A 27,950-nucleotide genomic window follows, 5' to 3' on the forward strand; every position below is an offset into this window, starting at 1 on the left:
AACCTTGGCGAAGCTTGGGGAAAGCAATACATTAGGGAAGAAATTGGCAGAGGCACCAAAGTGTCTCAGAGCAGATGGAGTGTTGTCATCAGTTGCAAAATCAATGTAAATACTTCCAGAAAATTACTCTTCCTCTGCTCTTGCCAAACGCAAGGAACAGGAGCCGTAAATACCATTGGCAAATTGCTTTAGCTGCCAGTGAGCATCCTGCAGTTGTAATCAACAAGTTGGAATTCTCCCTTGCAGCACTAGGCAGCAGCTGCTGCATTAGTGATGATAAAATACACCTTTTTGGTTCTTGCCTACAGACAATGGATTTTTACAGTTTAAAAATCTCACAGTTCTGTTGCTGTGCTGTTCTGGTGGGTCATATCAACACTAAAAATGAGTTGATGGGGTCGTTTTTTCTTTTTCCTGCCACTGATTGTTCCTTTTGGTTGTGTTGTATGGTATGACTTTCCTGGCTTAGTGTGCTTCAGTGTTGGGCTGTAAAGTGGTTATTTCATAGGTATTACCATCACATAACTAGTAACCAGTCTGTCCTCCCAAATGCACAGTTTTGGGATACTGTCATGTTTATAAAATGTGTCTGGCTGGCTGCCACTAAATTGACCACTATGGTGCATGGTTTATAAGGGGATGGCTACCTCTAAATGAAAATGAGGAGCCACAAGGCAGGATGAGTTACTAGATCACTAGTGTATATGGCATCTGTGTCTCTCCTGAACCCTTGTTACCCAGGAAGACGAATGTTGGAGTGGAGAGTGTAAGATGGAGAGTGTTTGGTTTTAAATTCTGAAATCTCTGGTTGTACTGATCCAAATTCCATTTCCATGGAAACTGGAAGTTTAGCACTCTCGCTTGTCAACTTCAGCTGCTGGCTGGCTTTGGGGAGACTAAATTGTTCCCTGACACTAAACCTTTCCGAATCGAGAGTTGTGTTGGTATATTAGCATCACACAACTTGTGGACACTGAGAAATTATATTTAGAATTATTTAATGCATTTAATTTCTGAGAGATGCTTAACTTTAACTGCTTACAGATCAGATATCTAAACGTTCAGAGCTCGTGCCAGGATATCCAATTGCTGAATTGTCACATGCATAATGTACAAGATCATAGTTTCTTTCCTGATGGGGGTAGTTTCATCATTATGGTGTAGTTTTACAGATTATGAAGCAAACCCAATTGTTTTATTAGCTGACTGTGCGGTAATGCAGGTGTCCTCCCTTGCCTTGTAGCAGCTGTGGAATGCTGTGCATGCATCAGCTGCAGCAACAACTTACACCTAAAGACATCATGAATCTGCACTGTAAGGGACCCTGGGGCTCAACTGCACTACCTCATTATGAACGTTTTCTAAGTTCTGGTTATGCTCTTGCCAGCAAGACGGAGCTCCCAGGCTGGTCTGTGTGGAGTTTATAATGGCAGAATGGCTATGCCAAACCCAGGGGGGAAGTAGGTGAAGGCGTAACTTTCTGGAAGAAGCCCTGAAGGAATTGATGGCTCTCCCTGCTTCTAAGTGGAATGGGGTTGTTGAGATCATGGAGAATGTAAAGAATGTACCACTATGTTGTGTTCAAGACAACAGTTGATAGGAGAAACTTGCAATCCTTGGGTTGATCAGTAAGTGTTCTCTGTTGTGAGAAGGTAACTTCTCTGTTCTTAAAGCTTTAGCTGGTTAAGTGAAACTTTTTTTCCTAATAATTTAGACATACTTTATCAGTGTTCCACTTAGAGCTGCTTCAGGGAGCATTATAATCACTGCAATTACTATTTGAAAGCAAGTACTCTTTATGGATTGGCACTTCTGTATTTCTGTAACTTGTACAATTCACTTTAATGTACAAGAACATGACACAGTAAAAGTATATTGAGTGTATGGGGAAACAGCATTATGTTAGAGATTTGTAGCCAGAAACGTGTTGGCTTACTCTCTTTGGTGTAAAATAGTAGTGCCTGTGTGGGCTATTCACTCTGTATGTTTGGGTCCTGATTCTGCATGTAGAACAGCTTCACCAGAAACACTGATGCCAGTTTGGCTTTCAACGGCTGCACTAAACTTCAAGTCCTCTTCTCTGTAGGTAGGTATTTGAGGCTTAAAATGTTCAGTTGTCAGCCAGGGCAGGTGACCTTCTTCCACATAGGGGATGTATTCTTTGAGCACAACTGGCATGCAGGCTGTCCTGGGTGTGTACGAACAGAAAAAAGGTTGCAGAAAGAGCTCCTCTCAGTTTTTGTGCAGTAATACGGCACTTTGAAAGAAGATAAACTGTTTTGGTAGGTAAATAGTCCTACTTTTAAAATAAAAAAGTTAAAACTTTCAGCTTTGTAAATAAGCTACAGCAAGGTGCCATTTTGATTGCAACAAATGAGTAAGGTGGTTCTGAAGCAGTGCCTGAGATCTTAACTTAGCAGAGATGTCTCCCAAACATTTAAGAAAAAATTGTTTGCAATTAAGAACTTAGATCTAATTTTGTGCATTTCAGGGTTTCCTTTATCTGACAAAAGTATCAGTTTGTTCATGAGTGTATTTTTTTCCATTAATGATCATGAGGTCAGTAAACTAAGTAGTATCAGAAGTGAAAAGGGAGAATCATTTGACTTGGACATATTCTTCTGGCGTGAGCTGAAATCTGGAGATCTGTCTTCCTACCTGGATTCCCTTTTTAATTCCAGATTTCAGTGTGCTTGCTTGTTTAGGTGCAATATAGCAGGCTTGTTTAAGGGGAGGCTGTCTTGGGAACCTGCAACATTGCTGCTCTGATGGCCTTGTCTGTCATCTCTCGAGGTAGGAGGTTCCAGGTTCATTCTAAAATATGGAGGACACTTCCCCTGCTGTGATGGCTGGAATTCGATTGGGATTTGCCAATATAAAACCAGGAGCTGGTAGCAAAAAAACATGCATTTTTCTTGGAACATAGGTACGGGGCTGGGGAGAAAGAGCCAGAAATAACCATAACTGAGTAATTCTGTTGCTACCTGTAAAGACTAGGTATAGCCAAGAAATCTTGTTTGTTTGTATTAAGAAGTTTGCCTTATGTTTGAAAGGTGTTGCCATAATGATTATTTGGCAATGACTTTTCTTCTCTGTTCCAGCAGTTAGTAAGTCTAAAAGCTAAAGACAAGTTTTAAGAAGGTACAAGGTAAATGTTTACTTGGGGAAAATACTCCCAAACTACCTGCAGCTAAATGCAGAAACAGTAAGTAATCCAATGGAGCTTCTAATCTTCTTTAAAATGTTACTTGCAGAGGTGCTTTAACATACAGAAATCCTTTCCTCCTGCTGGTGTTTCTTATCTTACACATGAATTTAAATGAATAAATACAAAAACCTCAAGTAAACTTAAGCACAACTTCTCTTTGTGTGTGTGTAGCAGGTGTTATTTAAAGGGCCAAGCCAGGATATCTGTGTGCCTAGTGGGGCAATTACTCAGCTGCTGCTTATCTGAGTGAAGAGGTTATTCAGCTGCTTGTTTCATCCCTGGTGTTCAGTTCTCCCATGATTACTTGACTTTTCTCCACTTATATGGGTTACAGATTGGAAGAAAAAAATTAAAAAAAAATCAGTAACAGCGGAAAAGACTAGTATTATTGCATAAAAGCCTTGTGTGCTGCAAGTGTATCATAACTAACTGATTCAAAATCTTGTGAGGTTTCCTTCATCTCACGAGTGGGAATAATCTTACGTTGTTCTCACTGAAAATGGTTTTCTGTCCATGTTGTACAATGGTCATGCAGTTTGAGCATAACAGGCAGTGTTTACCAGGGATTTTGTTATTTGTGCTTTGTTCAGTGTATGTAGAAATCTTAAGATGCAGGTAAACAACTTCAGAAATACAGAAATGCTGAACTTTTTTCCACCTCCATGTAATATGTCTAGATAATAGACATAAACATAATCATATATAAACATAATAAACAAGTTAATCTGGGTTCTGGTCCTATCAGTCAGTTGTTGATACCTGTAAGTAGCTGTCTCCTCCACCCTGAATCTAAGAGCTAAGATTCTCATTCACGTCATTCTTGGATGTAATTTGCTTACAAATAGTCATACTACTTATATTATACTACTTATTTTTAGAAGGCTCAAGGAGTTACGTTGTAACTGAATTACTGTGAAGAGTGATCTGATCCATTATCTAGCACATACTCAGTCCTGGTCAAATGGCTTTTAATGGCATTAAATAACCTCATTAGTACTAGGAATATACATGCTTTCCTCAGAATCATAGTTTAAGAATCACAAGCACAGAAAAAACTAGCAGCATCTCATAGTCTTCTATTGTAACACAGCTGAATGCAAAGGAAAGCACCCGAGTTGCTCTGGGTCGTAAACATTTGGCCATTCTATCCTTAAAGTAGAGAGGGACTTGTACTTGACTGTAACTGATTTTACTTTGTATGAGGACTTCTTGTACTATGCTACCAGTGAAAGCAGACAAAATTAAAAAGTTCTTTCATGCCTCTTGCGTTTCTCTTGAACACATGCAAATGTTAGTAGTGGCAGACCTGCAGCTATATTTGCTTCCAGAAGAACATGGTGACTTCTAACCCTCATCTTGAAGAGATGAAAAGCTCCTTTCGCTGAAGACAATAACACCAATTTATTCACCTTGGTTTAAAAAACTGCTTTTGTCTTGGTGACTTAGCTCTAAATCTTTTGTTTCTAAGACTTATGTAGACCATAAACCATGCTATGAAAATAACTTTTGGTTGGCTTTTCAATTAATATACATAGGAAGCCAATTCTGAAGTCCTTAGAATAGTAACTGTTGCTGGTTTATGAGCATACTTCTTAAACTGATGGATTTCCCCTGCACCCCTTTGACAATGTACACTTCTATGTGTGTAGTTCCAGGTTTATTCTGGGCAATATGTATTTAATGTGGTTGGCTAATAGAATCAACCTCTGTGTCCCAAATTATATTTCCTTTTGGTGTCTTAATAGCTATTTTGAGGTATTGTGTCCTGTTATGCTTTTAATGTGAAACATTCTTAGAGCTTAATATTGATGTCAAGTCACTTAGTCTGTTCTTCCCCTTCATAGTGCATACAGATCTGGGGTTTTCCCTTCTGTAACTGCATTGCAAGTTGCCTTATGGGGTGCTTCATATTTGCTTTCACATGATGCAGCAGACCAAGGACCAGCAATGTTGATTCTGTACTTTGAAGAGATGACTGATTTAATGCATATCTAATGTAAGCACTGAACTGGATTGCACGGGGATTACTTCTTTCTGCTGCAAATGGAAATAAAATATTTCATCTTCCCCCTTCCTACAGCAACAACAACTAAAATAGGGTGAATGATGATGAACAGATCCCAAGTTGTGGTTAATTCAGTGAGTCGTTTGGCTACAGTGCACCGATAGGCACACTTCTCATGTTTTTCAGATGGCCAGCATTTTGTTTAGAAGAATGACATACTGTACTTCTACATGCTGCCCAGCGTTTTGTACATGGCTTAGGCTTAATGATTTGTTCTTTATTTTCTTTTGCCTGCAACTGACTTAAACATTTCCCAGAAGGTATTCCAGAATGGAGTAGCTATGGGGAGGGATATGCGTGCTTGTCAGAGACACCTCATTTGTACGGCCTTGAAGACTCACGTTGCTATATGTGAAAGGCAACTCTCCAAGTTAAGAATGAACTGGTTTGCAGTTTCAGTAGCCGTGGAGATCTGTGTCCAGACACTTAGGAGGGCTGAGGCGTATTTGGTGACAAACACTTCAGTTACCTTCTCCAGCTTGGTCTGTGTTGACCTCTCCAGTAAGAGCATAGCAGCACTTTCCTCTATCTTCTGATTTCTGTGACCTTCTCCAGAACATTGCAAGGTTCTCAGGTTGTTTTTAGGCCAGGCTTTTTGTAGGTATTTATTACTGCTGCAATTTTAAATGAGAATAGGTGGTGGTCTACATATATGAGGAACTTTCTGAACTCTGCATTCAGTCTAATTTCTGTGTTTCTTTTGGATAAAACATGCACAAGAGAGACTTCTTTTCTGGATACATTGCTTTATTTTGGTGAATGAACTTTCAATTCTAAATGATGCAATGAAAGCAAACATTTGCAAGGGGAAATGATGGTGGTAGGTGTGTCTTGCCCTTCACGTTTCCCTGTGAGGCTACCATCTATGCCTCAGACTTCATCTATGGCAAACCTGCTGCTATGATCAAGGGCTTTTCTAGGACAGAAGATGCTACAATATTAAATATTGTGGAATTTTTGTGCGTACATATAAATATGAATTATATTTCAGCGATGCAATAATATCCAATGGATGATGTACTCTTATAGTCAAGTGACAGCAGTCTTGCTTTTATTGCGTTAGTCAAGTAATGTAAACCAATTTCAATTCATGTTGGGTAGGAAACAAGCTTGAAAGAGAATAACTTTTCAGTTGGATTGCTACCAGCTTGCTATGCTGGCAGTGCTACTGCAAAAATGAAGTAATTGTTGGTCTGTTAATGGCAAACTGCCAAGAAAATGCTGATTCTGATTTTAGTGCATTTAAAAAACTTATTTATTAACAATTACGTAACAACATATTAACAATTATTTATTAACACTGCAGCCGTGGTAGCTTGGGAGGCTTCACTCTAAAAATAGATTTTTTAAAAAATTTTTTTAAAAATTTCGTTTCCAAGAATCAAACATTAAGAAAATGGTTTTTGGGTTGTATGTTTTTGGTGTGGTGGGTTTTTTTTTTTTGGTGAATATGATAACTTAGGGAAATGCCTTACCTGTATAATCTCTTTTTTTATTATAAAGCGTTCTTTTGGAGGTGACTGAACCAATGTTCTTGTCCTATCTGACTTCCATCTTAAAAATATTTTGTGTAACAAATAATTGCATGATGATGCTTGGTGACTTTTAATGAAATCTAATAATTGCTCTAATACGGGGTATTATGTCCTATGCAAAGTATGTGCTTTCCTACATCAAATTAATCTCAACGGCAAGAAGGACAAAAATGACTGGAATAAAGAGTAGAGAAATAAGTCTTATATTTTTCAAATGTTAAAAACCCAGGAATGTCCTCTCTAAAATGTATCTGAGAAATCAAAGTGAATAATAAGGGTGTGTGGGCATATTAATGTTGGTGGCGTTTGATGTTTTTTTCCTCTGCTACATATCACATATAGATCCCTCTTATTGCTCCTAATCCTCATCACTGTTGGACAGAACCTTAAAAAATTTAGCTATCTCTTCTAAAGATCTGGACTGACTTAAACTTTCATTCCTCTTCTGAAAGTTTTTCTGTTGAAACTAATAAGTAATGTTTCACTCTGCTATTGGCTGGGTGGCTGCAGACAACCCCTTTTGCCTCCTAGTGGAGAAGGCACAGTGAGTACGAGCATTGCATCCAATGCGTGGGGAGGGTGGGACTCCTGATGTGTTTTGCTGAAGACCTAGATTTCAAAAGTGTCTCTTCTTTCCATCAGGTTTGAAAAGTTGTTGTAGGTTGTATAATGCTTTGCTGTCTAGCTGAACTCCTCTGCTCTAGCTGGGAGTGCATCACTTCCACGCTGTCACTGGTGGTGCCTGATGCCACTGGGCTCTCGCATCTGCGTGATGAATGCTTGAAGAAAAGCTAGTTTCTGCCTTCTGCAAATACCACCAGCACATTAGGGTGATGAGATATCTTAATTTCTGAAGTTGCATTCTCTCCATATGCTACGTAAAATCTTTTTAAGTTTGGTGGGGATTTTTTGTGCAGTGTTGTAAAAGCTGTGGGTTGGCTGTTAGATTTTTCTATCAATTCTAACAGTCTGTTACTTGTGGTAAGGGAAGACTTGCTCCTGGAAATGCTGATAAGAGGCTGTGCTAAGCAGTGAATGCAGTCACGTTTGATTTCTCTGTAGCACAGGTTTGAAAGCCAGTGGTCTTTCGTTGCTTTGTTGTTATTTTTTCCCCTAATTTCATTTCTGAATGCCTCCTTTGAAAGTTTTTAAAATCTCATTGAATGCTTTGCTGACTACATTTTTCTAATCCTTTTTTGTAGAATTATTAGCTTTCCTCTGATAATCATATCATATATACAGAATTATTTGAAAACTGGCCTTTACATCTCTTCTTTTTCTTGCAGTCATGCCTGCCTCACGGATCTGGACTAACACAAAGAACAATTAGCTACAGTGTTCCTGAAAGAAATTTGGCACAGGAAACTAGTACTGACCTAAACTGTTAGATTTTGGGAGCAAAATGTGTCTTTCATGTCAAACAGTCACTTTGGTTGCAGGTTAAAAGTGCTTCTGCCCAACAGTTTTATCCATGCTTTCTTCAGCACAGAGCATCCATCCACTCGGCAAGTCAGGATTATTAAATGGTGTTGCTGCTCTTGTAGTTGGTTTGTAGAACTTTACTCTAAAAATTATCTAATTAGCAGCAGCTTCAGTTAAACTATGGTATTGGAAATACAGAGAAGTCTCAACACAGGCAGTTGGTGCTATGGCAAAAAACCAACTTTCATTCTACAATATAGAATTATTTAGCTGTAGTCAATCAGGTGAAAAATCAATAATTTTTTGTGCTTCTGTCTGCAAAGAGAATGCTTAATCACTGCAGCTGAATTTAATATTGTGTGCAACTGGTGTATTATATTATAAAAAGAGCTATAGGTTGATGCGTTTCTCTGTTGTGGAGCTGAATAAAACTTTCATTGCTATAAATTTATTTCTCCTTTCCAACTGAAGAGATAGTCTGGACTCTGACATCTTCCAGTGATTATAAACAGCAATAGCTAGTAAAGATGTTTGAATGCCAGTTTTAACTCAGACAATTAAGATGTCATTAATGTTTTGAAAAGTGGCCCATTTTCTAGCTATAAAGTGGTATTTTCACTTAATATTTGGTTAATCTTAGAAACTGTGTAAATGTACTTTAAAGCTTTTGATAGTTTTAAGCCATAACCATGCTAATTGTAAGTCAAATGAGTTGGTGCATTCTTAACATAATACTTAATCCTTAGTATTAATAACTGAGTTGTAGCTGTGATTTTTCCACAAAGCATTTATTTAAAGAGGAAGCAGTATAGATTTTTACTTGATGGGGCAATGGGAAAGCACACAATAGAAGAAAAACAAATGCAGACCCTCTGGGGATATCTGTAGTCTTTCTTCCCAATGGAAGTTTAAGTGCCTATATGGCATTTCCGTAAGGACCTAGTATGTGAAATATTGCCTGCTTAAGGGCATTATTGAGGCTCTTTGGGCATTATGACTCCTTGCTTGATTTGGAAATGGGTGCTATCAGTGGGGTAATTACTGTTTTGTGCTGGTCTCCTTGGAGGTGGAATTGTCTTAGGTCACTGTGGGAACTAGCGTAGGAACTGGACAAATTCACGTTCAGTATGTGCCTTGAGTAAATACAAAAACCTTTGCATATGAATCTTTTTTGCTCAGCTCACAGCTACAGAAGATCATAAGCTAGAAATCAGGGAGTATTTAAAAGTACAGCAAAACATTGTGATCGAGTGATCTGTGTAAATGATGAAGAGAACAGTGTGGAGGTGGAACAAAAGCACCTTCTCTAAGCTTGTGGTACACCAGTGACGTAAGACAACTACAGATTTCTTTGGAAATGTCGTCAATACTGCTAACTGTTCTTTGTTGCTCTTGCAGCATTATAAACTGCTTTAACCTTGGAAGAAGTGAATCTGAATTATGGGTAAAGGCATACTGATGGGGGAAGAAAAAGAATGGTATTGTAAGAAGAGGGGATAGAGGTGGTGAAGTGTCCTTCAACCAGAGAAGTTATCTTCTTGGAATACAGGGGTGAAGTACCTATGTTATTACATTATCTCTGTAGCATTTCAAAAGAGACTTGAGAGACTAAGGACTGTGACACACTGAGTTACAGTAGTTTAACAAGCTAATACACATCTGCTGAGCCGCGGTAACTTTGTGCAGGTTCTTAACCCATTCTTATTCAAGTTAAAATGCTTTAGTATAAACTTCTTTGCTTGACTTTAAGCTAGTATATTTTACTTCATACTTACAGAGGGCCAAATCTGGCAACTGCTAGCTCATTAATGCTCTACCTTCTTAAGCTTGGTGTTTGTCTCGATGCATAGCAAGTTAAAGTCATTTGGAAACTTCAAATGTCTTTAGGTTAAGTCTTTGAATGTGAGCCTGTAACACTTTCTAATCTGCCTTCTTAATGAAAGAAGTCCGAAGAATCTTGTCCAGTGTTCATATAATTCATACTACGGTTCCACTGTTAAACTGGTTGTGGTTAAGCTGTTAAACTCTTGCTGCAGTGTCTACATGTAGTTGGGAGCCTTACTCTGGCCACGGCGTGAGATGAGATACTAGGTTAGCTGAATATGAATATATCTGACCTACAGCTAGCTTTTCTTGTGTTGTTGTCGGAAAAAGTAAGTGGTAAGTGTTTAAGGTAGAGCTCCTCCCTTAACTTTTTGTTTTGAAACCTTTAGGCCAGGGATAGTTGAAACACTCTGGCTTCAGCCCAGTGCTGGCTGAAATGCCAGTGCTATGTTCAATTGCATATTACCTTTAGTAGGAATTATATTTGTGACCTTAGTTAAATTCTTCTCCTGTCAAGTTCTCACTGCCTTCAGTTGGAGCAAGACCAGGCTCTTGTATGGCATAGTGACCATGCACACGCAGTATCAAAGACTCCTTTCTAAAAGAGAAGAGAAAAAGAAAGTGCAGCAAGATAGGAATGAGTGTTTTGAGTAACAGATGGGAGTTGAACAGGGGAACAATGAATCAGACCATTAATGCTGCTGCTATTAGCCAAAAATGCTTGAAGTGTACTGAAGGAAGATACTGACTCTACTTAAAGTAGTAAAGCAGATAAATCTATCAGTTGGGAAATGTTTTATCTTCATTTTCTCTTCATTGTTGGAATCTACTGGGTTAAGTCCATTTGCAGGGAGGTTTATTTAGTGAAGGAATAGGCTGATTAGTTTGTAAGGCAGCACGCAAGCAAGGATCTTGTCTCTCTTCTCCAATTTGAAATCCTCTAAAGACTTTTCAGTAAAGGTAAGCCCAGGCATTAAATACTTGAGCTGCTTATAACTTTAGCTGTATGTGTTTTGCTCTGGTGGGAGGGCATGGGAAGGAAGTTGTATATTTACTAGTGGTCTATTTCCAAAGTTTTGCAGTATCAAATGCTGGTGTAAGTCTTGCTTATAATGCAATATTTGAGCTAACAGTCATGGGAGAGCAATCCTATCATGGGTAGCTCAGGCCTGGGGGTACGTTTTAATTCAAGGAATTTCATTTGTTTCCACTTGGTATCTTAAGATCCTTTCATGAAGTCATATGAAGCATAGAGGGGAAAAAATACACATTTTCCTCAAATAATTTGCAGAAAGGTAGCACTGTACTGCAGCTTTGTGATGAAGAGTTTGGTCACTACAGAGCTCTTCTACTCATAGTGTAGTTGTTTCTGTGTCACAACTGTCCGGTGTACTCATTGTGCTACTGTTGGGATGTAGTAGCAAGATAGTATTTTTAAATGGGTTTGGATTATACTTTTCTGTTTCTAGAAACAAGCTGTGCATCTCTTATGCTCTAAAAGCCTTTTAACTCTTCCTATAGTCTTTGTCATTTTCAAAGAAGGTCAAAACATCCTATTCAGCCTCTTTTGTCTCTGATATTTGCCACTTCAAAAACTGTTTCGTTGTTTGTGAATGTTGGTTTTGAAAATACGCACACTTTGCCATTGACTATTTTGAAAGTTTTGTATGTAGGTGGATTCCATTTGCCCTCAAGGAAGAAGCTGTCCTCAGGCCTTAATTAGTTGTTTCTTGGTTTTCATTGAAGTCCTGGAAATTGCAAGCGAGGGCTCATCAGAATTAGTGTAATTTGCATGGGATCTGAATCAGTGTTAACTAAAAACATCTCCAAATCTTGGGATACTAATTTCGTTTTTCTTCTGATCTGTTCCTCTCAGCTGTATGCTGGCTGAGGAGGAATTAGATTTGTAATACCTTATAAAAAATGTTTGCAATTTTGCAAACAAATAACAAGGTTTGGGAAGAAGAATTTATTAAACCGTGTCTAGATGTAGTTGAAAAAAGAGCTTTGATAAAAACACATAAGTGGGCAAAGCAGTGACTCATCAAAACAAACAGACTTTTTCATATATTAGCAGACCTGGATAGTGTATTTTTTGGCCACTTAGCTTCAGGTCTCCCTTGACTGAGAAGATGCCTGTGAGGATCTTCAGATCCCAATGCAGATTCGGGGGTGGGTGTTTGGAACTGCTTCTTTCACCCCCCTCTAAGGGTCTTCACACTTCTGGGAAGTGGCCAACACCTATTGAAGCCTCATGCGTTCCATGAAGCGTGTAGTTGCAGTGAAGGAGTAAAACTTTTCTGTGCGCTGGTATTTACACGTTGGCACATTAACATTGCGGTGCATCTTTACAGCATGCTTGTCTTGTGAGTATTTGTAGCTTTTTGGCTTTGAACTGCAGAAGTTTGATTAACAGCTGTAGCGCGTGTGTACCTCCTACGTGTTGTTACAGTGCATGGGACCTTTTCAAAGGGAATTTGGGGGGTTTGCTGGCCAGTGCTCTAAATCAAGAGAGACATTGCCAAAGAAGTCTGAAAACAGCGTAGCAGACGTGATAGGCTTTATTGCTGCTTTTCTCTTTATCTTGATTATTTTTTTGTTTTTTCTGCTAATGGCAGCAGGATCTGAATCCTTCTTTTGAACTTTGAAGAAAAGCTTTCCATTTCCTCTGGCCTATGTTGAGCACTTAATTTTAAGTAAAGAATCTGATGGTTCCCTACCAAAAAAAAAGGAAAAAATAAGTAAATGGTTGTTCAACTGTAAGGAAAGGTCTTTGAATATAAGTGGTGACTTCTGCCTTGGCCTGACTCTGGAGTTAATATGAGGACTTCATTAGTCAGTTAGAAAAATGTAAAAAAGAAAGGATTTCCTGACTTGAAGTTCTCATGAAGAAAAGGCTTTGGGGATATGAAGGTTGTCTCTATTTCCACTGTTCCAATGTTTGGAGAGTCTAGTTAGCCTAAGCTTTATTACGTTTATTTTCACTTTGCCTTACAACGTACTTTTTAACCAACCCATTATCTTCTTTATTGTAACATACCTTTTTGTGGTTACTTTCTTTTTTCTTTGACCTAGTAATCTTGAGCAGTCATCTATAAAAATAGCTTCTCCCTGTCTCCCATCCCATACCTTGCATTTACCCAAAAGTGTATATCCACTGATTTTTTTTTTTTAAATCTTTTTCAGAGAATTAAAGTACTGAATGGTAGGGGTCATGTTTGTGTAAGAGGACTTGGTTTTAGTGTTTTCATTATAGCCACAATTAATTATTTGCATGTAACAACCACAATGGTTTGAGATGTGGAAGAGATTGATTTAAAAGTGACAGCACCAGCCCCTACCATAAGCTGCACTGTAGAACCTCTTACAGGAGAGCAGAACCAGTGAGCTAATAATCTGCCAGGTTCATTTTTATTTTTTCATAGTGATGTTATAAAAATGTAGCAACTTGTGATCCGTCTTAACTTCTGCTTAAATTAATGCCATCTACATATATTTAGAGTTTGTTTAGCTTCATGGAAGTATCTTCAGGGTTGGGTTCTTCCCCCTCTACTGTAGGCAGAATATCTTGAGATTTGTCTTTTTTTTTTCCCCTGAGATGAGCAGCCTGTCATTTTCTCTAGTCAGTTACTGAACACATCTGATTCTTCTGTACTTTTTGAGTTAGGATCTTGAAAATTAGCCTTGTGGTTTTTTGGTTGGTGTCGTGCAACAACATAGTCATTCTGTTGTTGCAGACTAGGAACTAAATCCCAGATGTGTTTTCATTAATTGTAAACCTAATGTAATCTTGGACTTTAAAGTGTTGCTTTCTTCTTGGTTACTAGTGGCCTTTAAATGTTGACTTATGTTGCCAATGACACAAATTAAGCTTGGTAGTAGATAAAGCAAAAACTTGCTATTTACCTTTATACTATGAAATAAATAAATTTCAAAGACTTTAATGGCATAAATTGCCTCTTCGGCATTTCTTGGTAGCTGGTGCTTAGTTGGCCCTGGTTCTACCAGGTGGTAATTAACTATCAGTAAGTGTCTAACTACAGATCATCATGACTTCTGAAACTGTTGTGGGAGTCTTGATTTGCTTTCTACAAGGTTTCTCCTGAGTTAATGTCTTTACTGAGACAAATGCTATGGCTTTACTTACTGCTGTTTGAGATGGAGGTAATGGCTTGTGATAGAGAAATAAATTTTTCCCCATCTCTCACATTTGTCTCACACTTGCACCTCTGCAAGGTCCAAGCATACTTGAAATTCATTGCACTGGGAGGATTGCTTCCAGAGGGTTGATTAAACTTCTTTTGAAGGAGTGCAGTAAAACCAGCAAAAATCAGCTTTCTGTTTGTCTTCCATTGACTCATTGCTAATTGCAAGGAAAGAAAAAGGTAGTTTGGATTCTATTGACTACAAATTGAAATAAGGCATTAAAGCTCCAAACAAAAAGATATCTATGATTATATAATAGCAATAGCTGTTATAAAACGTTTATTCCTTTGATGAGTAACAATTAAGAAATGGTGTATTATAGTCCCACTCATAACACTTCCTCACATACTCGGAGTGGGGACATGACGGCACAGGACATGCAGGTGTTGGTTGAAGGTCTGGCGGGAGGGCACTCATCTTCAACAAGGACAAATGCTTGTGGAGGAAGCTAGAAATCTGCAAGCTTTCAGGCCCGACTTTGCTCTCTGCAGGTGCCATCAGTGACTGTGTTACAACCATGAAATGCCTAACAGTTGTATACTTCAGTATTTTACCTATTATTATCCAGTGTGTGCTTTCAGTTAGAGACATTTGAAGTTCATTTTATAGAAGCTGACTGTTTGCAGACACAAGTTACCTGAAAGAGACTGCTACTTAACAAACTTGCTGTATTATTCTTACACTGAATTGAGTTACTTTTAGTGTGTTCCAACGTATACAACAAAATGACGTGTTGTCTTCTGCTTTTTCATGTGCATCAGCACAAAAAACCCCTAAACTAGTGAGGTTTTCTGAAAACTTCTTCTGAAATAAAGCCCTCGACGTATTGATGATAACATAAAAAGTCTCTTTTGCCCTTGAGCACTTTAACTTTGCCTTGTCTGCCAAAGACACAGCCAAGAGGTGCGCTTTCTGGTGTCATTCATGACTGGAAATTTTTTGTCTTGGTGTAGTCCTTTCCTTGTAGATGAACATTGGCATGCACAGGGAGGAATTCACTGGCTCTTTTTGTCGTCTTAGCAGTGGTGAGCCATACGAAATAGCCTGCACTGTAGTTTCATTGGCTCGTGTGTCTTGCTGGACTGTTAGTTTGTGAGCTTTTGGCTCTTATAAATCTGGATTTGATTCCTGACCCAGGTCACTATAAATTGAGGGATGCCATGTGGGACAGCAAGAAGTGGAATGGGTAGGGAGAATGCTGCAGAGGTGACTTTTGCTTTAAAGTGTGAGTGGAACTATGTGCATTTGAAATAGGGAAAAGATGTGTTTGTGGAATCAAATGTGAAGGCTGTAGTGCACTGCATGCAAGATGGCAATCACAAAAGCAAGCACTGCAGGCCTTTAGAAAAGGTGCACATTTTTTTCTCTCTCCCGCCAGTTTTTGCCGCTACTGCGCACTGTCTTTACTTAAGTGCTTCGCTTTGTCCTGGGCAATTCTAAGAAGGCTGGAATCTGGGGGTTTTAGGAGTGGCTTATAACTCTTTGCCAAGGAAGGGTAATTGAAGTTAACCTTTAAACCCTCTGGGAAATCACTGTTTTGGATGAGAACTTTCTTGTATCAAAAGGGTTAGTTGGAAATGCAGAGCGATGTCTAATGTTCCTGCTAATGTTAAAGACAAAACTGACTTGAAACTGGATTTTTTTCTTGTTGGTTTGGGTTAATGCTAAACTGAACCAATTTGAATTTACAAATAATCTGCAGTGACTGTTTAATTCTGGTACCTTAATTTTCCTGTTCCTGATGTGGATTCTGCAAACTAATATACCTCAGTGCTCATACAAAATGATGCTATGTAAACAACCTGTGCAAGCAGAAAGTAATGGCCTTTGCTTGCAAAGATGACAGCAGTCTTTCAGGATTTTTTTAAAATAGGACAGGCTCTCCAGAATTGACTATAAATTGCTATGATGTGGAAATAGAAATTGTCTGGCACTGCGTAAAATGTGAAGAATTGTTTCCTCAAGAATTGTAATATCGGCTGTTTGAGGGAACTGAAGGGACTGCTGGATTCTGTCTGTATTGCGAACACAGGCTGCATGCTAAACTACTGCTTTGCCACTAGTTCAGTCATTATACTGGCTGAGACACATGCTCAGTGGCTAAGGAAGAGAAATCTGGTTTTATTCATTAGTTTTACATGCATGCATGCCCTTAACTACATTAATATAGGTAAAACAGAATCTCATTCCAGGTTTTTTTTTTTCCAGTTACTGTCAACCAGACTTATCCTTAAGGAAAGAAATTAAAGCAGATGCCACATCATTGTGCTACCACTTTTATGTCACCTAAATACCTGGGTGACTTGTCCAACTATACTTTTTCAGAGATGTGCATGGTTAATGCACATGTTTTAACTTGAATTGTTCTTTTGAAGTGTCTTCGTATGGTTCTAACTGCTAGGATTAATTACAATAGGAGCTAACTCAGCGCACTTTCTGGTAACCTACAACCCAAACAGGTCAGTGGATATGTGAATACCAGACCTAATCCCAATTTCTGCTAAACACCACTTGACTCTATTTCCTCAATCTCTTTCTTTTTTCTTTAAATATACGTTCTCATACATGCATTTCTGAGAATCAGTGCAAAATATTTAGTCATATGTAGGCAAGGCAAGAGTTTGATGCTCTTTGAAGAATTAATAGTCAAGGGTGAAACTGGATGGTTTGTTTCAAATGATAAGGCAGGCATGTAAAGTGATGGAGCTGTTCGTTGTACTTTAAATCTACAGAGCAAGCTTTGGTTGATCATGAGCAAAAAAAGATTATCAGCAAAAAAGAAATTTTCAACAACAAAATGAATTCTTGCTGTGGCTTCACATCTTCTCTACTGCTAATTGCCTTGTGAAGCGAGCCTGAACGTATCTACAGCAGTATGGCCAAGGCAGTGTTTTCTAGTGGTCTCTGATCAGCAGTCTGCAGGAATCTTTGCACTTCTAAGACTGCTGAGGGAGGCAGACAAAAGCATGTCTCCTACCAGTAAGTGTAACGTTGCAATGCCTGCTGTCTTAAGAAAAAACTTGCTGACAAGGAGAAGAGAAAATTACTGGTTTCTTTGCCGTTACTCTAGTATTCTTCCAAATGGAGTCGCACAGAATGTGCGAGGAGATGAGGGAGTAGTGTAGTACGTGCACAGTCTGTGGATGAGTCTTGATGGCTCTCTGTTGAATCAGGGTGCCCTTTAGATCTTGGGTTAATTGTTACAGTGGGCTTTAATGATGGGTGTTGCCAAGTAAAAGGTTAGTTGTTTGGAGGAGGAGAAAATAATGTGCCCTACCTGTAAGTATTCTACTTTACATGGTGATGTCCTCTTAGCTTATGTGTTGGGGCTCTCTTGCCTATGTTGTTTAAACAAAAAGAAAATAAATCACTTCAAGTGTTTTTCTTTTCCTTTTCTCAACAACTGGAATTCTAAAGGTTTAAAACTGTATTAAATGAATTCAAGCCTGTTGTTCCTGGAAAGCAAAGTATGGTCCTTCACATACTTGCAAGGAGAAAACAGACAGGCAGAACTCTTAAGATCATGGTGAAGACTATTTTTTTTTTTTTCTATCAAGCTGCTTTATTATTTTCATTTCACTCTTTTTGGTTTATGTATCAACATGATTTTTGTAGCACTTGCTTTTCAGCACTTCAGTAGAGCTTAAAGAACTAGGATACCATGTTTGTGGAGTGAAGAATGGAATCCATTTACGGGTGAATTTGAAGAGATTATCATCCAATTTTTTTCTCTTTGAGAAGAGCTAAATAGTAGTAACAAAGAGGCGACTTTTCTGACTGATGTAGAAAGGGATGTTAATGCTGTTGCTCCCGCTAACACAGGATATGGTTTAAAAAACAAACACAAAGCTATGTGGGAATCAGACGTAGGCTGCTTGCTCAGATGTGACCAGAGGCTCGTGGTAATGTAGGCAGGACTTGAGATGAGTGCTGTAGACAAATTGGACACAAGCAGATGGGGGACTGAATGATGCAGTGAGGTTGGGGGTTGGATGATTCCTCTGTCAATTCTGTTTGAGGTGTCTGATTGCTTTGGGAAAAGGGGGAATAAACTTATTTGATCTTGCTGTGACTGGCTACCTTTTACAGTCTACCTGCAGTGAAGAACTAAACAGGTTGATCCTCCTTATATTCTCCTAATAATGTGCCTTGTTTCCAGTTTGGATCAGTCTCCTCCCCATAGGTAAGAGCAGTAGCCAAAATAGGCTGATACAGATACTGTTAGTTTGGGAGCACATGCTTTTTATCAATAGGGTCAGAAAGGACAGAGTAGTGAGCCAGCAGGAGGGAGAACTACTTTCTCCTCTCCACTGGTGTACCCCTAAATTTTCTTGTCAACCTACCTTATATTCCCTTTTGACATTTGATACAAAGACACCATCTTGCACCTGCAGACCTTCATACCATGGGCTTTTTAATGAGACTTCAAGCAAGGATGCTGCTTGTACTAACTGATTTGTCACAGGGAAGCTTTTTTTCTTGCTAGGAGCCATACATCAGTCCCAGATTTATTTTTACATAGGTCATTATACAGCTGCTGGTGGATAACTTTTGATTAACAATGATGATAAGATAATTGGGACCATCTGACCCAGATGTGGTAGAAGGCCTCCCTAGCTTGCAGCACCTGATCTTCCTCGCTACTCTGTCCAAAACAAATGTACCTTTCACTGCTACCTCAAGGCATGTAGAAATCCATCTGTAATTTGGATATGGTGGTGTATCTTTTTAGATTTTGACCTCAAGACTAATAATTCATAGCGGTAGGCTCCATGTGATGTTTGCAGTCTTTCAGAATTGTCATTACCTTGATAGAAACATAAGCTAACATCGTGTATCTCCCATTACCCCAAAGAACTGACCAAAACATTCTGACCTTGTTAAAACTACAGATGTGTCTCCTTGGAGATAATGACTTGATCTTTTGAGATTCCTCTTTCCGTATTTTTTTCCTTTACAGCTAATTGCTACTTAACTTCAACAAAGACAGAAAGGGCTTTCATTTTAAGGATTTCCTGCTTGTAATCAAGGATGCTGCTTTCCTGTATTAAAAAAAAAAAAAGACTTTTCAAAAGGCAACTTCATGCCTTTTTTTTTTAATGCTGTTTCTTCATAAGGTCTTTTTCAGTGTCATAAACTGCTTCATGTTTCTCCTGAACTTCATTTCAACAGAGGATTACTTTGGTTCACATGAATTGGGACATAGTTCTGGTCATCCAATAAGCTATAGAACAACTGTGAAGAAAGTAAAACATAATTTAAGGTAAAAAGATTTGTTACCATGCCCATCCTATTTTCCTTCCACATGAGCGGAAGGGTCACAGTTGCTTTAGAAATATGTGACTGAAAGAGACCACCTGAGTTTGAAAGTTATTTCTTGTTCTTCCCAATCCTCCTTCTGCATTGCAGACTATTGAGTAATAAAAGTTTAGTCAAAGAAGTTTGGGAAAAAACATCAGTGGGAACAGATCCTCGAAACAGACATTTTGCATTTTCATGTTCTCTGATGTGGTGACTGACATGTCAACCTTGTTCAGTTCGCTGTTGTTGGTAATGCCATCATATACTCGGATGATGAGTTGTCTTTGGTTCTCCCTTCTTCCATCATCACTAGGAAACCCCTTTCCTTTCCGCGGGGTAAGCTCCAAGGTGTGATGCAAGTAGTTGCTTGGGATACACAGGGATAACAGACACCACATGTGTCTCAAAGTGACATCTGAGAGTACAAGGAGGGTCTGTTCAAAAGCTGTTGCAAGCAAAGAAAATTAGGTCTTTGTTTCCTCTGTCACCTTTTCTGTGCTCTTGAATTCTCAGCCTCGTACCCTCTTTGAGCCTATTGATCAAATAGGAGGAAGGGGAATGCTTCACCATACTTTCACTTTTTCTTTACATGCTTGCCCAACAGTGTATATATATTCTTTATGAACAGATTTTTACCCTGCAGCAGTGTGAAGCTGGCATACTTGTGTGCCCACCGGCACAAAGCAGCAGAACTGAAGCTGAGCAGAGTCTCAGGTTTGTTTGGTTTGGTGAAGCAATGAGCCTGCTTAGGTTTGTTTTTAATCCTCTTCTCTCTCCCACAGGAGAGGGAGGTCTTCCCACCTACAAGAGCTAGAAATCTTATTCTTTTTATGCTTCCTCCCTACCATAGAGTTCCTTGTATGTGCAGTGTTTATTTCTTCATGATCTCAGAATGGCATGATCACCTGCATGATTTTACCAGTTTGGAGATGCCAAACAGATTATGTAGCCTGGTGTGTGCAATTAGTCATCTTGGTTCACCTTGCTAAGAAATCTGGCCTCTGGGGAAGTCCTTGATTGTGTCATCTCTTAAAAGAAGGTCTTCCTTTCAGCTGCTTGTGGCCTACTTCTGGCATTTGCATTTGTGCATCTCCTCAGAGCCTTCTAGGAATAGAAATTACTTTTAATGCCTCTCTTGTTCTACCTACTTCTGTTAATTAAAAAAAAGGAGTTTTTGGTCTCCTGTTTCTTCACACAGTATGCTGGGGAGTCTAGGCAGCAATTTATACTGTATCCGTAGTAATAGATTCAATAAGGCTGGACCCCTTTCTTGTTGGCTTGACTGACTTCTCTCTATTCCTGTGTCTTTTTGCCTTTTAACATGTCAGGATCTCCTTCTACAAGTATGTACTGGAATTGGGGCTCCAGTCTACAAAGCTGCAGTGTGAGAACAAAGAAGACTTTAGTATTTTCCTTGGGACTTCCATAAAACAAAATGTATAAAACATCTCCATTAAAATGTCTAGATTGATGAAGAGAAGGGGGGAAAAAAAGGCAAGCCTTTTCCTCCAGCAGTAGCTTGATTAATGGATTTATTGTTTGTACAGATTTTGTCAGGAAGCCATATGGCTTGAGGAAAACAAAGAGGAAGTCGCTGATGTTGAGAATCTGATTTAATAGGGGTCCCTAAGGACAGAATGTGGCTCTTATCCTTACTCCTTCCCACTCACTTTGCAAAGTTGTCTGAGAAGAGTTTTAGTGCTTCAATAGAGCTAAAGATAATGTGGCTCTGTTTGAGTGGAAGTGTCGGTCCCTACTGCTGGATCAGCATCACAGCTACTCTATTCTCAGGTTAAAAATCCACTATTCTTTGCCTGTTGTTTAAAGTATCCTGGAGTAGTTAACAAGGAACAGTAACTGAAATGTTCACTGCTTGCATCTTGGCAGTTGATCAGTTTGCAATAGATGAAGACAACTTTAGCATCTTGAAGCTTGAGCTCTCATAGTTTGGGCTGAGACGATATTTCTCTCCTCTCTACCCTTCCTTCCCCCGGCAAAATTCAAGCATGTACATCTCTGGATTAACTGAGTCACCATCTGTATCCTACAACCAGATTTATTTTCCTGATCTGATGTGTGTATATGGGGATTGATAAGTAACTGTGGCTCAAGCACTGGTGATTTAACCTGATGTGGTGGGTTAAATGATCTATGACTGTTCGAATCTAGTTATGACTATGTGGTGAATAAACCCGAGTAGAGAATCTAAAGCAATGTTCTGTAATGGAACTGCAAGCAAATACATTAAGGATGTTTAACAAGCACTTCTTCTTTGTATGAAATTACAGCTTCTCAGCTGAGAGGCATAAACTCACCAAAACCTGGTTATGGTAATTTCAGAGCTAAAGTAAAAGGCTCATGTGAACCATTAGTAATTGTTAGTGGGTCCACAGAGTGGAAAGCACAAAACATCACTTCACAAAAACATATTCTGACAGTTCGGGAATTTAATGAATATTGGTTTGTGAACGAAAGCTAAGTAGTCAGCTGGTGGTAGTGAAAACAATTTGATATGTACCTGAGATCTCTGGAGCTCCTGAATGTCCTATTTTGAAGTTTTTGGCCATAATGAAAAAAGTAATTAGTCCTATAGGGCTTCGATGTGTAGTGCGTGTGGTCTGGTATTTTACAACAGGCCAGTCCTTTCTTTCCAGATCTTTAAGAGGTTTTTGTTGTTTTCTGGACCCTTATGACATGCTTACACTGGAGCTGGTACTTATTGAATGTTTTCATATAGCTCTGACAGGTACTAGGAGAAAAACAGTTTGTCTTGACAAAATTCAGTGGCTGACAACAGTGGAAGAGGAGGTGCTAAAAGACTAGAGGAAAGTTTTCCTGATTTAGATCTATTCTTCTATGCTTCTGTCAAATTGTAAAGTTCCCATTTAGTGTTATGCGTAATAGATATGTTCCTTTAAAATATTATTCAGAAAGTCTTTAGTGGTGAAGGTTTAAAAATAACCACTTCTCACATGTTCTCCTTGGCTATGACATAGTGTTAGGCAATGTTTGTAAGTCTGTTACAATGATGCTGTTAAACATCATTGTAGTAAGCATCCCTTCCAAGCTGATTAATATTAGTCTTAATCAGCAGTTTGGGATTTGTTATGCTTTGCCTAGTTTGTTTGACTTGTTATGCGTGCATTGGCCGTGATTCAGTACTGCAAGGGAGTCAGAGTATGCAGTTCGAGAGCGCTTGGAGGTTTTTACATCTGGAACACCTCCAGTGTGAGGATTATTTTCCTTAAAAAGAAAATTAGGAAAGAAGATTGTGAAATAGTCTCCTGTATTTACAATTTAGCGGTGGTAGATGCTCGTGACTACCTAATACAGTGCTTAGTTTTTTCCTAATGTTCTGGAAAGCTGTTGAGATGTTGTTTACCACACTTAGTTATTTATAGCAGGAAAATGTCACACCAGGTATAAGAGGCAGCAAATTAAGTGCAATATTCCACATTTCTTTTGAACTAACTTTTAAAAAATAAAATACTACTGGTATGTAGCAGGCCGTTACGTATCCATATCTATAGGTGCTAGGCGAACACTCTGTTTTTCCAAAGCATTAAAGGGAGAAGGGGGAACAGGACTTTACCTTCAAGAAGGTAGTTTTACTAATGTATAACAATGTTTCAATTTTTTCTTCTAGCAGCTGACCTTGTGAGGAGAGTTGACGCCTATGGCTGGAGTAGCAGATTGCGCTAGGCCCGCTGCATAAGCAGACATCTCTGTCTTCATCTGCAGGTAAGAAGTTCTGACTAAAAAACTTCAAATAAGAGTTTTCCTTTTCTCTTCTGAAAGTACTTGCACAGAAAGCACACCAAGAACTCTAAAGCTTGAAGAACTTCATAAATGCATGTTCATCGCTCCCACTTTCTTCCTAAGGTTAGAAATCTGAGCAAGATCCCAGCTCCCCTGCTCTGTGCAACACCTGTTGTCTCAAAACAGTTGTGTTTCGGAGCAGACCTGCAATGGTCCCGCCAAGTTTCTCTCTCCTGTGATGATGCGATCTCCGTGTGTATGCCCCCCCAGCTGTGTAGGAGGGAGACCCAAGGCTAACCTGTTGCTGGGGAGCGTGCCCTGATGAGAGGAGGCTCTTGTCCCTGGCTTGTCTAGTTGTCAGGTCTTCTGGGGCAGCAGCTCTCGGTGCCAGCAGCAGCTGGTAGGGGTCTTGTAGGTCAGGTAATCTGCTGTGGCTGCCCATGGGTTTGGGGATTGCAGGCTGCAGCTGCCTCTTGGGTTGTGCTGTAGATATGCTCTGAGCAGAGGGCCCCTATCCCCTTTGGTTTGATGGAGTTCTTGAGTTCATTTGGGGAGGGCGGCATTTTCTGGTTTTTGGTGGTTTGTTTTTTTTTTCTTCAAATAGAAGTTCTGCAGGAGAAGTACTGTGACTTGTGTAAAAAAACCACCCCCACCAATCCTGCAGTCCAACTGTTTCCCATTCTTAATGTGAGTGTACATTTAAAACACAATGCTGGATATGAGGAGATGTCCTCAGCTCGGCGAGTCAGACATTGCCAAAAATCCAGAAGAGATGTCAGGAAAAGAAAATGGTAGCAGATAATGCTTTTTGTGATAATGTGATTAATTTTTGATGTAGTAGAAATATCAGAACTTAGAATTCAATGCTATAAAAATATATACTGGCAGATTATGCATTGGTATTACTTTTCATATTGCTTTGATTTTTGAATTCTGTTTTATGGTGTAAATGAAGCTGGTGAAGCAAGTGGGGGAAAATCACTCTGCTAATGTGTCCTGGAGTCTGTGAGCAGAATGCATTTTGTTCTCTGGCTTGTTATCATTTACAGGCCTTAGTTAAAGCTAATTTGTCTCATGTACGTATGGCAGCTTTTAAGTGGTAGACTTCTATATCAATCACACCTCCTTCAGCATTTTTATGTATAGAATACCATTCTACAACTCCTATTTCAAATATAATATTTTGTAGTAGTATTCTGTTGATAATTGAAGCAGGTGAGGGACCAATGTAACTAAATAGAATAAAATACTTGGGTCATTTGCCAAAATGATAGCTTATCTTACGTTTAAGTTCTGTGTATCTGAAATACAGGCAAGCATAAAGGTACAGCAGCTTTTTCTTGCTACAGGAAAGGCTGAAGCACACGATTATTGGTGGTTCTTCCAGCCCTGTAAGAATAGGCAGTAGTACTGCATGGCCAAAAGTATTTACTTTCATTGTCCTTAATGTAGTGTAGAATGTTAACTAGTAGAAACACATATACACATATATACATATATAAAATGCAGTGTATATACTAGATAGAAGCTTTGTTGAAGTGTAGCACATATATATATGTGTGTATGCATTTGTACGTGTATATATAGCATTAAAAATGCTGTATTGTCTTGGAGTTTAGAGACTGATACTGTCTTAAGTTGTCCTGTATTTGGGAAGTCTTTTGACTTATTCATTAAAGTATTTTTCAGTGTCACATTCTAGGTGTTATGTATTTCTTTAATGTAAAGCAGTTAATTTCTAAAGCAGACATTTCCAGAGTGTTAATTGCTGCCTGCAACTGACACAACATATTCTTGCTAAAGAGTATGATGATTCTGTATGATGGAGTAGTACCAGCGATGAAGATAGTCCTGTTGACTGAAACAGCATGCAGAATTTATAGAGACACTGGTCTCTTATTTTTCTCATGTGGCGTTTAGCTAGAGCATGCATGCATATATATATATATATTATGTGTATATATGTGTATATATATATTATGTATATATGTTAACCTGTAACTCCAGGAAACTGAGAATGTGGGTGGTATTGAGTCAGGTTTTCTTTTGCCAAGTTAAAATATTTTAAGTATTTGATGTGACTATTATTTGAGTAAATTCCTTTCAGTGGAGCAAGTCTGTGGCTAGCTGCCAGGTGACTAGAGTGTCACTCCTTTATTTGTCACTTTGAAATGAACCATGTGAGTTATGCTCTTTCAATGATTTTATTTTATGAGAACAGGAGGTATGTGCCTGCTGAAAATTTGTCAAGATGGTGCTTGCCCATCCTCACATGGGGAGAGTTACTCTTTTACCTTTGCTTGTTTTGAATAAACCAATTTTTTTCCTTGTAAGCATCACTAATCTAATTTGTTATTATTATGTGACTTCAGTTTGCTGTCTATTTTGGGGCACAAGAGAAAGGGTCAACTTGTAGTATGTGGTTTATTAAAACACTTTCTCAGCTGAAATCATGAAGTCATAATAGATTTTTGTACTTTAAAAAAAATTAAAATCCACTTTTATTCAGTGTCAATCAATAAATAAAATGAGAGAAGAAAAACAGCATTATACCAGTATATAAATCTGTGGCTCCTGCATGTTTTGGATAGTCTTTACAGTCTGGTTCCTTCATCTCAGAGAGAAGGCAGTAGAACTGGAAAATGCTTAGAGGAGGAGGGTAGTAAGGATGATGAGAGATGTGAGCAATTTAGCAAGCTAGGACTTTTCAGGCCAAAAGAAAAACAGCCTAATGTAGGAGGGAACCCTACAAAATCATGAATGAGATGAAGGCAAACAGGACTTATTTTATTCACTCTACCAGCACAAGAACCAGTGGACATCAAATGAAGCTAATAGAAACCTAGTTCAGAACAAACAAAAAGCAGGTAATTCTCCATACCACAAGAATTAGACCTGTGGAACTCCTTGCCACGAAGCTCTGGAGACTGAAGAGTGGAAGAGGAATCCAGCTGAGGCGAATAAATACAATTCACACCTGTGAATCCTGGAGCTGGGGCCAGCTGGAAACCAACAGGGCTTTCAGGAGAACTATAAAGTATTCTTGCAGCCTTTTTGTTCTTCCCTAGGCATTCGCTATGACTCCTTGTTCCTTTTATTTTTATGGGTTAGGAATTTTAATGTCCAATATATTTCTTGTCTTCTAGCTTACTGAGGCAAGGTCTCAATCTTTTCCACAACAGCATCAGTCAAGGTTTCAGGTCCTGATCCATGTTCCTCCAAAGGGGCACTACCCCTCTCGCTGCTTCTGTTTCTTCATGCAAGTCATGTAGGACAACTGTCTGTCTTGTGCTGAGACTTTGTAGTGGTGCAAACTGTTTCCTTTTGAATGTCATAGTCACAGTTGTAATTGCCTTTGAACGGTTTACTAGCAAAGATAAGCTGCTGCTAGTCAGAATAAATGTGTTTTATATCACCAGATGGTGAAAAATCTTAGTCACCCTCAAGGGTGATGGATTTTTCTTGTTGGGGCTTCAAACATCTACCATGTAAGGTCAGTATCAGTGACCTGCTTAGTGATGAATCCCTGTTGGAGACAGATTTACAGGGCTGGATGGATATTTGGTCTTGGCCCAGTATGCCTCCTCTTATGATCTTCAGGTGTTGTAGATTCTCTGGAATTGTCTCTACAGCTTTGAAAAGTAGTAGTTCAGGACAAGGGGGTTTTTGTGAATAGTAGGTGGTCCAGGACCCTTATACTTCTTCATGAAACTTTCTTCAATTGATAAATTAGAATTTCAATCGTGTCTCTACTTGATTTCAAAACAGAGGAGTAACCTTCTTTGAGAAACTTTTTTCTTCTTCTACAACTTAAATATGAAAAGTGGACAAAAATTGGCCTGCTTGAGAATTATAGACCTATTTTCCTTGAAGTTCAGTGTAGGTCTGTTCGCTGTCCACATTGATTTAACTCACACAAAATCTTAAATACAGTTGACAAAACCTTTGGTTTGAGAGTCACTTCAGAGGCTTTCACTAGTAGCACACTACTACTTTTTTTTTTTTTGACTAGTGATTCCTTACTGGGTCAGGAGCCTAGTGTATAGTACTGCTTTCTTGAACACCCTTTCCCTTTCCATTTGCATGGCCTGCAAAATTTTTCTACCTGGTTATCCACTCTGTGTGGTTTCCGAACACAGAAGGGGAGATATTACATTCTCTGGGAAGCGTAATGAGCAACAAGACCAGACTTTGTTGGTGTTTGAGCATTGAGACTTCATTTGTATCCTCCAGCTGTGAGTAACTGCTGAAGTGTTTTGTGGCTTGTGTTGTGCATGAAGTAGATGTCTTTGACCCTCCTGAGCCAAGAGATACTTCTGCTACTGGCTGGACTAAAAAACCTGGGTGTGCTCCCTTCCAGAACTGTATTTCTGCCATGTAAGCAGGGTGGAATTTCTTTTTCATCTGAATGTCCCAGGTCATGAATCAGAAAATAGCTCATTCATTAATCTCGCTGTGATTCTGCCACCCCCCCCCCCAGTCTTTGCTGCTAGGATCTACTGAAAGGAATGAAGAGATGGGACAAAGTTCCCGGGTGCTCTCTAAAAGGATCTCTGGTTCAGGGAGAGTTTCCCTGACAGGCCAGGAAGTTTGCGTTGATGTGAGAAATAATCTCAAAGGAAACGTGCTC

The 27,950-nt window shown here is 39.0% G+C and overlaps 1 protein-coding gene across 8 annotated transcripts in view; it reads left to right on the top strand.

Moving 5' to 3' along the window:
• The window catches only part of RASSF8 (Ras association domain family member 8), a 93,482-nt gene that overhangs the window by 18,918 nt on the left and 46,614 nt on the right, over positions 1 to 27,950 (top strand). For 6 of the 8 annotated variants that reach the window (XM_072875385.1, XM_072875424.1, XM_072875402.1 and 3 more), the window contains exon 2: positions 23,208 to 23,302. The gene's annotated coding sequence lies outside the window, so the exon portion shown is untranslated. The remainder of the gene's footprint in view (positions 1 to 23,207; positions 23,303 to 27,950) is intronic. The other 2 variants (XM_072875394.1, XM_072875434.1) reach the window with 1 other exon arrangement.

Source organism: Ciconia boyciana, chromosome 1 (assembly GCF_034638445.1).
Source record: "Ciconia boyciana chromosome 1, ASM3463844v1, whole genome shotgun sequence".
Lineage (NCBI taxonomy): Eukaryota > Metazoa > Chordata > Aves > Ciconiiformes > Ciconiidae > Ciconia > Ciconia boyciana.